Below are 10,459 nucleotides of genomic sequence, written 5' to 3' on the forward strand. Positions count from 1 at the left end.
AATAATGGGGGTGAGTCATTTCAAAACCCTATTTAAAGCTCCCCCCCGAAGCCACCATTGTCGAAGTCATTAAGGTGGCACAAGTATTTCCCAGCTTTGTTGATGAGGACGATAATGATATTCTTATGGCCCATGTTTCAAAGGGTGAAGTGGAAGGAGTTTTACACTCTATGCAAAAGGAGAAGAGTCTGGGTCCAGATGGTTGGATGGTGGAATTATTCCAACATTTCTTTGACCTAATAGGGGATGATTTGGCTAGACTAGTGGAGGATTCCAAAAGCAAGGGTTTTGTACACGACCCTCTTAATTCAACCTTTCTGGCTTTAATTCCAAAGTCTGATGATCCTCAAAGCTTTGATGATTTCAGAGCCATCTCTTTGTGTCATTATACATACAAAATATTCGCCAAAACTATTGCAATATGATTAAAACCAATTCTCTCAAAAAATATTTCACAGGAACTGTTTGGGTTCCTTGAGGGTCAGAAAATACATGAAGCTATTGGAGTGGCCCAGGACTCCATGCACTATATCAAAAGAAACAAAAAAGGGAATGATTGTTAAGATAGATCTTTCAAAGGCTTATGGCAAGATTAGCTGGATGTATTTGCGCCTTCTTATGACTCAATTGGGTTTCAATATTGGTTTTATTAATTGGATCATGGGTTGTATAACTAATGTGAATTTTGTTGTTCTCATCAACGGGGTGGCCTCTCCTTTTTTCCACAGTCAGAGGGGCCTCTGTCAGGGATGCCCTTTATCACCCCTCTTGTTCCTTTTTGTTGCAAAATGTTTGAGTCAATTGATTCATTTTGCCATTAGAAGGGGTGAATATAAAGGCATTGAAATTGCTATAAATCTCTTAATTACTCACCTTCTTTCTTTGGATGACATTTTAGTTTTTTGTGATGAGTCTAGGTGTTGGGCAATTTATTGGACTTAAATTGCTGCATAAATTATCGACCAGGGAAACTCGTAAGCTTGTGATGGTGCCAGCAATATATATGCAAGACTAGGCAACTAATTCTATGTCTAATGAAATTATTTACGATTCAATATCATATGCAAGGGAAGAGGCTCCTAACTAAGGAGGTCCTGGTTGTCCTTCCCTACAGTATCATAGAGAAATCATTCATTACATAAACTTAAAATGAAAACAAGAGAATGAACTTAGTTATTGTTTAGATTCAAGTAGAGAGAGAGACTAACTTAGTCTCTTGATTGTCCTCTCATGTACTAATCCAAACTAAACTAAGAGTCATTCATGAGCATAAGAAATGAAATGACTTAAAACTTAAAAACAAAAGAATGAATTTCAATTACCATATAAATCATTGGAGAGAGAGCCTAAATTAGACTCTTGGTATCTCCTCATATGATACTTGAAACATAAAAGCAAAAGAATGAATCTTAATTATCATGCAAATCAATAGAGAGAGAGTCTAACTTAGACCCTTGGTTGTTCTCTCACATGCTGATAAGATTTTAATTCAAAACTCATTCACCAATCAAATCCTTAAACATTTAAACAATGAAATGAAATAAAATCTAATATGAAATAACATGTTTCTCTCATCCTTTTAGAGTGAGCTCAATTCTCCTAAGAACAAGACAAATTATTCCATATACTACATTAAGAAAACTTATATCTAAAACTACATAAATTCATATCCTACATTCTAAAACTACATAATGGAAATATATGAAAAATGAAGCCTTATTCTATTCCATCATCAATTGGATACAATGCTCTAAGAGTCCTCTCTTTGGAATGGAGGAGGTACTCCTATTTATACAAAAACTTATGATAACAACCTCATAAATGTAGACCCACTATTCTCTCCTTTGACCCACATATTTCTCAACCAATGATGACACATAACCCTATCCTCCATGATCTCCTCCATGAGGTCCATGATCTTCTCCATGAAGCTTATCTTATCAAATTCGAATTTGATCATTCAAGGCCACATAAAGATGCCCTGGAAGCTTCCTTTGTGCCTACACATGTCAACAAACTCATGCTAATTGTTAGGTATAAGTTTAAATATATTATTTTCTAAGTTTTAGCCATAAATTCACTTAGAAATGTTAAGAATTAATAAACTTTGGAAGAGTATTGTTAGAACCCAATAATGAGGTAAATGTAATGATATGGAGGTGGAATGGAGGTGACATGAAGGTAAAATGTGAAAATATTGGTGAATAATGGAGTGAAAATAGGACTATTTTGAGGCCCAACACTAGGAAGATCTTTCTAAGTTGCAGTCAATTCTGGATTTATTCCTTAAGGAAACCGGGATGAGTATAAATGCACATAAATCCTCCATTACTCACAATGGCCTCTCTCGAGCGGAGATAAATAGATATTTATCTAATTTTCTTTTTGAAGTAAAATCTTTGATGGAAATCCTTAAATATCTTGGCTTCCTCTTGAAGCCAAACTCCTCCAAAAATTGGATTGGAAATGGTTAGTTGCAAAAATTGAATAGCGTGTCAAGCTCTCGAGCTTTAAGTGGCTATCTCGAGCTGGGCACTTGGTTCTTATAAAATCGGTTTTACAAACCATACCAGTTTAGTGGATTGCTCTTTCTTGGGTCCCGAAAGGCATTCTTTCACAAATTAAGAAAATATGTGGTAGGTTTATTTGGGCGGGCTCCAAGGAAGATGATGTTCTCCCATGGGTGACCTGGGAGAAAATTGCTTGTCCAAAAGATAAGGGAGGGTGGGGCATAAAGGATCTCTCTTGTTTTTCTTGCTCTTTGGCAACAAAATATGGTTGTAGTATTTTAACCAAGGACAACCTATGAACATCGGTGATAAAAAAGGAAATATATATATCCTTTGGACTTGGTGGTTTGGCTGAGAACATCAGGAAAGTCTTCTAGAAACTCTTTGGTCATCTGGAAGGCAATGATTGAGTCTTTTGACATTGTTGCTGATGGGCTATCCTGGCTGGTTGGGAATGGTTCTAGTGTTAGAGTGGGAGTGGATCTGTGGGTTGGTTGTAACGAGGCTTTCACTCTTCCAAGGGAGTTGAGAGAATCCCTTGCTGCCAAGGGTATTTTTTCTCTCAATCAAATCTCAAATGAGGGAACCACTACTTTTTGGAATCAGGGTTGGAAGTCAGTCGAGGATTTAGACCTAAAGCCCCAGTGCGAGGGTGTCTGGATGGACTACACTATGGAATTGCAAAGATCAAATGTCTGTATAAAGGAAAGGGATAATGAAATTTGTTGGGTCTACTCTCCCAGTGGTATATATGCTCCAAAGTTTGGTTACAATTTACAAATGGATAGAAGGGTGGGTGGAGTTAGGCACTGGTGGTTCAAGCCTTTGTGGAAACTCAGTGGTCCAGTAAAATCCATACTCTTTTTCTGGTGTATTCTCAGGAACAAAGTCCCAACTTGGGACAACCTTCAAAATAGAAACAAACATGGCCCAGGTTGGTGCTCCCTCTGCAAAATCTTTGAAGAAAGTTCTTCTCATCCTTTTTTAACCTGTCCTTTTTCTATAAGAACTTGGGAGATTTTTCTGAAGACTATTAGTATTAGTTCACATTGGTTTGGGGTTTCTTTGGAGGATGCATGGAAAAATTGGTGGTCTCGTTCATCTGAACGGTATTTGGCATGAAATGGCTATCAAAATCTTACACTGATTCCTATTTTAGATGAAATTTCATTTATTAAATCAACCTTTGTTGATTTCTTTGTTTGTCACATTTACGGGGAAAGGAATATGGAAGCAGATTATTTCTCTAAAAAAGGTCTACAATAGGCTCTGGAAACCTGACACATAATCGATTTGGACAACGGGATGGTCACAGAGTCAGATCGGCCTCCATATTTCTAAAAATCTAATTTTTTTCATTTTTTTATATGGCTTATAACATTGCAACTTTGTTGATATGGGACTGAGATGTCTTTCTGACTTCTGGCTCTATTTCAGTTTTACATATTATGTTGTTTTATGACAGATGGACTATGGTTACTTTTCCTACATATGTTTTTGTATATGGGTTCTTTGCTCCGACTGTTCGGAGAGACCCGATTTTTTATTACTGTTTATAGAAGTTTTATATATGAGTATCACTATTGAGCAAGTGCTTTTCCACTTTTTCTCAATATGATGTTATTTTCACTTTCTGCGCATGGTGGATTCACAGTTTGATTATTTAATGCTTCGATGCATCTACTCTGTAACTTTTTATTTCCTTAATAAAGAGTTCAATTTTTCCTGTGAAAAAAATAAATAAAAAAAATAAAAATTAGAGGGTTTTGTGTTTAAACTCTAAATTTTTTCAGTGATATAAGTAATTACACAATTAAAAGTATTGTTTTAATGTACATAATTCAACCTAGAAGCATAGCTAAATCAAAATTCATCCATTCAATTGTGTTCTTTCTCTTATCAACGTAATTATCTGAATTCTGCCAAAAATGAACCAACACAAGAGTTCGTAATTTGCGAGTGAGCATATGAAATTAAACGTTTTGTAAACATATTAATTGTAATGTATTTTTACAATATAGAATACATTCTAAAAGTAAAAGAGGATATATATATATATATATATATATAGGAGGATGATGGATTTGCGAGGTTTTTGCTTGCAGTTAGGGTTTCTAGTGGCAGTAACTCCACAAGCTAATCCAACAATCCCCTTTGCTTCCTTCCTTCATGAATCTGCCTGATCTCTTAAAATGTCGCAAGATTGGTATGAAGATCTGGTGGATCATACACCAAGCCCTTTAGAAGGGATCAACATCTGGAGGGATCCAGATCTCATACAAGTATTGTCACCCTCTTATTCCCTCATCACATCTGGCTTGCTAGCGTAGGTACAAATTGATATCTTGGGTAGATTCTGAATGAATTTCTCAGGGTTGATCCCATTGTTGGTGAGAAGTTAGGCCACTTTATCTTGTTCCTAGATGGCCCACACCCACATTTCCTCCTTATGGAGCCTGCCTTTCCCTCTCAACTCAATCCACATCCACTCCCGTCAATCTCCCCTCACTGCTTTCCCTGATAAAATACTCTCCTCTATTTACTCGAAGTGTTACAGCATGATTACCTCCTGGTTGTTTACTGATAAACTGCCTCCCTCTTTCCCCTCTTCCAATTTCCTAAATTATTTCCTTACACCAACAATGCTCAGTCTAGGCAGTTATTCTTAGGGGAAGGTTAACCCTATAGTTCCACTAGATAGTCCACCTATAAAACCCTCTCAGAAATGCATTAAGTGTTTCTCTGAGGAATCGTCTCTAGTCCTAGGAAAGGAATTTATTCGAAACAGAATCCAAGATATGGAAGACAAAGTGGTGGTTGGTCAATTCGTTAGTTGAAGAATATTCATGGCGATTCTATGAAGGTGGATGGAACTAAATCTCAAACCCTTACTAGGGTACTCGACTCATTGCATGCTCTTCGCGAAAAAATGGATGGGATGGCAAGTGTCAAGCATAGAGCATGTTGGGAAAATTTTGGCCCAAAAATGGACTTGGGATTCTCAGGATCTCCTACTGAAGAACTGGACCATAGTTTTTTATGCCCAACAAAAAAATGGATTTGGTGCCTACCTAGGTCCATCTCCCATCTCTCCCACCAATATTCTTCCATGAAAGTGTCTTTCAGGAGGTTGCAAACTCTCTAAGGTTTTTTTATGAAGTTGTCTTTTATTTCAAACAAATTGGTGTAATACTGATTGTTCGTATTATGGTCAGCCTCAATATGTCCTAGGGGTTCCCCGAGTCCGTTTCCATAAGTGTGGGTTCAATTACTCACAAGAAAAACATAGACAACAAGGGAATATTATTTAAATGATCCCGTTGCCCTTTCTATGGGAACTTAAGTTGGGACTATGCAATTGGAAAAGGGAACATGAAAAAAGGGGCTCGCAAAAGTGAATTCTACTAAGACACACTCCCTCCATCTCCTGCAAAATCTCCTCATGTTGCCCTAGAATCTCTCAAGAAATACCCGAAGACTTGTTCACCTCCATTAAACAAGGAACTTCCTACAAGCATGGATCTTGTTCAGATATCACCTTCTTCAAATTCTCCACGGATTCAGGCACACCAATCCATGGAGGTCATAACAGCTCAGGTTCCAGCAACATCTCCCCTCTTCTCTAATGTTCTTCATAATCTAGGATTGGGATCTTTTATCCCCCCAGATTCTTCTTTTATGCAAAAGGTCAATTGTGGTTTATTGTGTGTTCTCTCAAGGTATCACTTGATAATTCTTCATGTATCCCTCTTATACCCGTTTCTCAGCTCTCCTCACACATCCTCGCCCCCCCTCTTCTCCCTGCCCTCTACGCTCCCTTCTATCCCTTCTCCTCCCCTCATCGAGGGCTTTTCATTTTTCACCTCGACTCCTCGGAATCCTACCCTCCCTCCTCATCCCTTCCCATCTCACCACGTCACTACAATCTACAATATTGTGATCGTTCGTCTACCCCTCCCACTACCGCATCTCTCCCTCCCCCCCTGACCCTGGTGGTGGCTTAAGGCTTATTGAAGATCTCATTGTCTCCTCTTCTTCTAGAGGTCAAATATCATTACTTTTAAAAGCCCAGTGGATGGCATCTTATGAGATACAAGTTGGGAAACAAACCTCGATTCAAAGGGTGCTTAGATCTACAAGCCCTCCTAAAGGTTCCTCATGAAATTTCTCTCACTTAATTATATGGGTTTATTCAATACCTCTAAAAATTGGCTCTAAGGAGACTCTATGAACGTTTCTCCCCCCATGTTATTTTCCCGATAAGGGGAATGACAAAGGGAAGTAGATCATTGATGCAGAGCCCAGTGCCATTGTGGCCACCACCAAGATCCAGAAGATTGAGCTTGAAGATATGGAGGAGGGGGAACGCCTCCTCCACTCACATATGTGGGTGAATGGTTCTCCGCTGCAGTTCATTGTCAATAGTGGGAGCCAAAAGAACCACATTTCAGCAGAGATCGTGAAGCAGTTGGGCCTAAAGACTACAACAAATCCAAAACTATACACCATCAGGTGGCTTCACCAAGGACGAGCTCTCCACGTCAGCCAACAATGTCACCTTCCCTCTAGCATCAAGCCCTTCATGAATGAGATATTATGTGATGTTGCTTCTCTTGAATTTTGTGATGTATTATTAGGACAACCATACTTGTGGAAGAGACATAATGTATATGAGTCTAGACCTCGCTCTATGATTATTGCTTTGGCCAATAAGTTTTATAGGATACCGAAGGTGGCCCCGCATACCGCTAACTCTTTGATCACTGCAAAGCAATGCAATAAGATCATTTCCTAAACCAAGAAATTTGTTTTCCTTATGATTTGCCCTCAGGGAAAGAAAAATGTTGTGGCTACTGCTTCCAAGCAAGGCTCCTTCGCACAACAACAAAAAATGGACAAGGTGGTGGAGGAGTAAAAGGACATTTTCGCCTCACTTACAGGGGTACCTCTGTACTGTCAGGTCAAGCACTCTGTAGAGTCCAAGAACTGTTTTATCTTGACACTCTTTTTGTCTATTTTTACTTCCTTTTTCATATTTCTATCATCCAAATAAATGCAATAAACATAAGGTTTTGTTAAGGTAAACATTCATATGTCCTATTTTTCATATTTTGCCAATATGCCTTATTGTTTTATTAAAGTTTACATGCAACTACAAAATTGACCTCATTCTATAGCTAATCCATAGATCTGCAACTACTTCCATTGTTGACAAGGTTCGAGATCACACAACTCAACAAAGGAGTATATGGGTAGACAGGGAATGATCCTCTCATGGATTTATTCCTGTTTACTCTAGCTAATCCATCAAGATATCTGCACTACAACACAATCAACCATGATAATCAACCGCAAGATAATTTGCTGGAATAGAGTCTGAGTTTCAAGAGATATTATCGATTTGCTTTTTCAATAACAAATCGACAAATAAGCGATATGATTTGATTTTGATAAGGATTGTAGCGAAGCCCTGTAGGGTTGGATTTCTCATGTTGTTAATTAAAAACTCTATCAGAACAATGGAAACTCTATGTTAAGGGTACGTCGTTGTATGAAATTTTGAAGCATCCTGTAGAAACTCTTTTCTGATTAATTCAAAGATCTTGGTTCATACAATTTTATGTGTTGTTGATTAAAGTTACTGATTGTCTCGTGGAGGGCCCTTGCGCGCAGATCAGGTCTTTGATTCACTGCAATTAGATTTTATTTTATTTCATAGATTTAATTTATGGATTCTCCGTTTTTATATTTTAAGGATGCAGTTCAATGGAGTTCGCGATTAGGTTCACTTGATTGATCTCTGTATCAGTAATATCGTTTGCTTTATACCTAGCATAACTCAATAATCTCGTTTGCCTCATACCTATCATAACTCAATCATCTCATTTGCTTTATATCTAGTATAACTCAATCATTTCGTTTCATTCGTGGTTTAGTTATTTCATAGCTTAGTAATTTTGTTTCTGCTTTACTTTTGCATTGAATGAAGTTGAAGTAGATAAGAATGACATTGTTTCTCAGCATCTGAACTCAAGCATACTTGATTTTTCAAATTGATAAAATATGATTTTCTTTATGTCATTTCATGTTTTTATAATTAGATTTGTTTAGTTGCAACATAAAAAAAAATCCAAAAACAAGTGATAAGTTGAAAAGTAGATTAACTTAATATATTCATTGAAAAGAGTTAAGATCATTAGTCAATTATTCAAAAAAAGATCAATTCAATTAGAACTAATTCTAGAAATATCATTTAGAGTAATTGATTAACAAATCTTAGAAATAACATCCTAGTATACTTAATAACATCATCTCAATACCGATTCTAGAGTTTGACATTAATTTAGATAACAATAACATAATCATCTTAACGACATAAACAACTTCTAGCACATATAGTGCACTTGTACTTCATCAGTTGACATGCCCTGGTCGATAATTTATGCTTACAATTTAAGAACATTAAATTGACTAAACATTTTGGCGCCATTGTCACAGAAGTGAAAATAGAAGTTAAAAAAAACAACTCATCAATTAAAAACATGATATGCGTAGGGAAAGAGACTCTAGAGGTAGATTTGTAAGACAAGGAAGAAGTTTAATTCCCAAAAATCCGTTCACTCCACCACGACTTCGAAGTTCCACACCACCTACTCAAACTTGAATTCCATTTGTAGGTCAACAAAGACTTCCTGAAGTCTTAAGATCAGAAATCCAATCCAGAACTTCACCTACTTCATCTACTGAAGCCATAATTGAAGAAAATCCTACATCCCCAACTACAGGATTAGTTTTTCTATCTTTCACTGGTGAACAAATTCTAGGAGAAGAATTAGAAATTCCCAATGAAGAAGAGGAACAAGAAACTCATTTGATTATCAATTGATAGAGGAACCAAAAGAATTAGAAGATCCTTACATTAGTTCTGAAGAATCTATCATGGATGAAGAAGGAGAAGGGGAGGTACACAATGTCAATGGTGAGAAAAATAGGATTGGAGGAGGTAGAGGTAGAGGAGGAGGTGGATATAGAGGCAAAGGAGGGGGTAGAGGTGGAAGAAATTAAGATCCTTCTGGATTTCCTATTTTTTATGAAGATACAACCCTCACAATGAAGAATATTTCTCCTTCTATTCTTCTTAATTTCCATGGAAAAAGAAGTGAAGACCTAGAGACATTTCTTTTTGAATTTGAAGTATCATGCATATCATATGATTATCTGCATGATGCTCAAAAATTGAAACTATTCCCTTCTACCTTAAAAGATTCAACATTAAAATGGTTCATGAGTGTAGGAACGAATTCTATAAGGACATGGGCACAAATGAAAGGAGCTTTCTTAGAGAAATATACAGACTACTGTATGTCTCACAACATTAGAGACGAAGTCTTCAAAATGACACAAAAAGAAGATGAGAATCTTGAAGACTTAGTCAAGAGATCTGTCTATAATCTTAAAAGGCAAAAAATGGATAGTTTAGATGAGGAAAATTTGAAATCCCTCCTACTCAAATCTATCAGAGATGAGTGGATCGATTTCCTTAACTTAACAGGAAAAGGAGATATTTCTAAACTACCATTTACAAATATTTGTGATTTATGTGTACATATCTCAAGGGGTAAAGCACGAGTTGGAAAAGAAAAAATTCCTAGGAACCGTCTCTTATAAAGAATCAATAAATCTGCAGCTGGGACAGTTAGTGGGGAAGAATTGGGAAGTTTTCTTCATATTTTCAAGACATATATTTTAGGGAGTCTAAGTGAACACATTGACACCCTTAAGATACAAAACAAGAAAAAGTACGAAAATGCTGCATTATCCATTTTTTGTCCTAGGTGTAGAAAGAAGCATGCTCTAAGCGAATGTCCTTTAGACCTAAAAACCATAGAAACTTGTGCCATATGTGAAGATAACCATGATACTAAGGAATGTCCTTCTTTACCAAGTCT

This window comes from Pinus tabuliformis, chromosome 3_2, assembly GCF_031772625.1.
Source record: "Pinus tabuliformis cultivar Carrire ecotype Pingquan chromosome 3_2, CPIR1, whole genome shotgun sequence".
In the NCBI taxonomy this organism is placed as follows: Eukaryota; Viridiplantae; Streptophyta; class Pinopsida; order Pinales; family Pinaceae; genus Pinus; species Pinus tabuliformis.